Source organism: Procambarus clarkii, chromosome 53, assembly GCF_040958095.1.
Source record: "Procambarus clarkii isolate CNS0578487 chromosome 53, FALCON_Pclarkii_2.0, whole genome shotgun sequence".
Classification (NCBI taxonomy): Eukaryota; Metazoa; Arthropoda; class Malacostraca; order Decapoda; family Cambaridae; genus Procambarus; species Procambarus clarkii.
In genome coordinates, this window is record NC_091202.1 from 15998604 (window position 1) to 16001888 (window position 3285).

Below are 3285 nucleotides of genomic sequence, written 5' to 3' on the forward strand. Positions count from 1 at the left end.
TGTAGTACCAATATTCAAAAAGGTGACAGACAGGAGGCACTGAACTACAGGCCAGTGTCTTAACTTGTATACCATGCAAGTGATGGAGAAGATTGTGAGAATAAACCTAGTAACACATCTGGAGAGAAGAGACTCGTGAAACCCATCAACATGGGTTCAGGGAGGGTAAATCTTGCCTTACAGGCTTGATAGAATTCTACGATCAGGTGACAAAGATAAGGCAAGAAAGAGAGGGCTGGGCGGACTGCATTTCTTGGACTGTCGGGAAGCCTTCAACACATACCCCTTAAAAGGTTGATGCATAAGCTGGAGAAACAGGCAGGAGTAACTGGCAGGGCACGCCAGTGGATAAGGGAGTATCTAAGCAATAGGAAGCAGAGAGTTACATTGAGGGGTGAGACCTCAGAATGGCGTGAAGTCACCAGTGGAGTCCCACAGGGCTCTGTGCTTGGACCTATCCTGTTTCTGATATACGTAAATGATCTCCAGAGGGTATAGACTCATTCCTCTCAATGTTTGCTGACGACGCCAAAATTATGAGAAGGATTAAGACAGAGGAAAACAGCTTGAGGCTTCATGAAGACCTGGACAAGCTGCAGGAATGGTCGAACAAATGGCTGTTAGAGTTTAACCCAAGCAAATGTAGTGTAATGAAGATAGGGGTAGGAAGCAGGAGACCAGATACTAGGTATTACTTGGGAGATGAAATTCTTCAAGAGTCAGAGAGAGAGAGAAAGACCTGGGGGTTGATATCACGCCAGACCTGTCCCCTGATGCTCATATCAAGAGGATAACATCAGCAGCATATGCCAGGTTGGCTAACATAAGAACGGCCTTTAGAAAATTGTGTAAGGAATCTTTCAGAACATTATACACCACATATGTCAGACCAATCCTGGAGTAAGACTAAACTGGAAAAGGTTCAAATGCTTGCCACCAGACTAGTACCGAGCTGAGAGGTATGAGCTCCGAGGAGAGACTACGGGAATTAAACCTCACTTCGTTGGTAGACAGAGGAGTTAGGGGGGACATGATCACCACATTCAAGATTCTTAAGGGAATCGACAGGGTTGATAAAGACAGGCTTTTTAACACAAGACGCACACACACTAGGGAACACAGGTGGAAACTGAGTGCCCAAATGAGCCACAGAGATATTAGAAAGAACTTTTAGTGTCAGAGTAGTTGATAAATGGAATGCATTAGGAAGTAATGTGGTGGAGGCTGACTCCATACACAGTTTAAAGTGTAGATATGATAGAGCCCAATAGGCTCAGGAATCTGTACACCTGTTGATTGATGGTTGAGAAGCGGGACCAAAGAGCCAGATCTCTACCCCCGCAAGCACAACTAGGTGAGTACACACACATACACACACACACACACACACACACACACACACACACACACACACACACACACACACACACACACACACCACACACATATACTTCAGATATGGTAAAATCCTGAGAAATTATGAGTGATCTTAATCACATACCCTCAAGGGAGAGATTAGCCCTTTAAACACTCTGTACCCTCCCTACCCACCACAAGCACTATTAGGCAAGAATAATTAGGTAACGTCACACACGCTGGACACATAACACTCGCAAGATAAAAACTAAAAAAAAAAAACTAAAAAAAAAAAGAAATGGCCATTCTCAGGTTCATCACATATCTTCTCCAGCCCCCCCCCCCCCCCTCTCTCTCTTGTCAATACGCAACTTTCCCTATTTTCGAGTTCTTTGTCTCTCTTTCTTTTCCCCTTTTCTACTCCATTCTCCCCACACAACCTTCCTCTAATGGGCTAGTCTCTGAATGTCCAAAATTCACTCTCCTTTTTACCCCTTCCCTTTACAGTCTTCCCTGACCTCCCCTCCCACAACCCACTCAACACCGTTCCTTCCCTGCTCCTTCGTCCCTTCCACCCCCCCCCATTACCCTCCCCCCACCCCTCTCCAGGCTTTTCCGATAGACCTTTACACTTGACCACTCTGAGAAAAAGAAACTACAAATAAAGAATGTTGATAAAGAAACTGAGGGCGAACTCGAACACGAAGAATATGAAAGGTACCTCCCAGACCAGGTACCTACTTACTGCTAGGTGAACAGGGACATCAGGGGTGAAATAAACTGCCCATTTGTTTCCGCCTCCGCCGGGAATCGAACCGGGCCATTAGGACCACGATCCCCGAGCGCTGTTCACTTAGCCGCGAAGCCACGGACAGGCATCCCCGATCTCCCAACACGCGCGCGCGCACTACATATGGTAGTGCGCGTTCTGGGGGAGTACAGCGTTGCTGGTTCAGTACCATCGATTAATTATCCTTCATAATCGACTAATGGCCTTGTACGCTACATACCGGTCCCGAAGACAAGAGACTGGGAAAAACCTACCTGAAAGTGAGAATGGTGAAGGGTCGATACGACTTGTGGGAGCGCGGGTCGACCAGAGGCTTGCCCCAGTAGTCGTTGCAGAACACGTGGGACAGCGGGTTAGTTCCTAGCACGTCCGGGTTTGTTTTGATGGCGCTGACGTCGTCGTGCACGAAGTCCCCTGTGAGACCGTTGACGTAGACGAGGACCCCGGCCACCCACACTGTCATGTACACCCAGGTGGGCGGCGGGTCCCCGTCTCATGACTCTCGGCGCCCTCATGGCACCAGGATGATGAGGTAGAAGATGATGAGTAGGAGGTATAGAGCGAGGAGGATTTTCTTCTCCGACGAGGCGAGCAGTGACAAGACGACAGGCACCCTCCACTGCCATCCATCATATCGACACTTAATAATTCCGTGCCAATACAGAATAGCTTATTTAGTGGTATAGGCCGGGCTGCCTGCCACCTGTGGGTCAATGATGGAACTGCTAGTTCATCTCTATACTCTCATATATACATCTCTCTGGGGTGCCAGCCTGACCAGGGCCACCATGACTACGTCGGAGGCACTCACAACACCCGACACTCACTATTCACTTCCTCACCATCACTCATCACTCGTTTGTCGCCACTTTTTAAACGGAACTTTAAATTTTCTCTCGTGATAGGGAATTTTCTCCTCAATTTTCGTCCATTTCCATAATTCTGAAAGATGAAGAAATTTAAGTGATGAATCGGCCACATTTTCTGGAGAAAAGCGACACTAAAAATATGAAATAAACGAAGACAAGGAAGCAAGGAAAGGAAAGAGTGAATTGCCACGGTATAGCCTACCCCTCCCCTCCCCCGCCACAGATATTAGTCCTAGTCTATTATCTATAAAATAGGTTATCTGTCTGTCT

General features: G+C 47.3%; 1 pseudogene; it reads right to left on the reverse strand.

The window, feature by feature from the left end:
• Positions 1-2396: 2396 nt before the first annotated feature.
• Positions 2397-3085, reverse strand: LOC138352297 (protein O-mannosyl-transferase TMTC4-like; annotated as a pseudogene).
• Between the last annotated feature and the right edge of the window lie 200 nt (positions 3086-3285).